Raw genomic sequence first — 324 nt, forward strand, 5'->3', positions numbered from 1 at the left:
AACAAAAATATTTCTACCGAAACTATAAAAAGTTAAAAACTCTCAAAAATAAATGAAAAAAATTGTGATAAAAAAAATAATACTTTTGTTTCTGGTTACACTTTTTAATTTAGATGTGAAAGGGAAAATGGTATAGATCATACATATGGAGTATATGAGTATTTTATGCAACTGTGGTGTCAGGAGTAAAAATTGGACCCTCCAACAACAAAATTTAAATTTCCTATATTACACTAATCAGACTGTCTAATTAGTAAACTTAATTTTTTTTATAAAAAAATTGGATGGTCCGATTTTTTTATCCTATTTTAAGAAAAAATTGTT

Source organism: Arachis ipaensis, chromosome B10, assembly GCF_000816755.2.
Source record: "Arachis ipaensis cultivar K30076 chromosome B10, Araip1.1, whole genome shotgun sequence".
Lineage (NCBI taxonomy): Eukaryota > Viridiplantae > Streptophyta > Magnoliopsida > Fabales > Fabaceae > Arachis > Arachis ipaensis.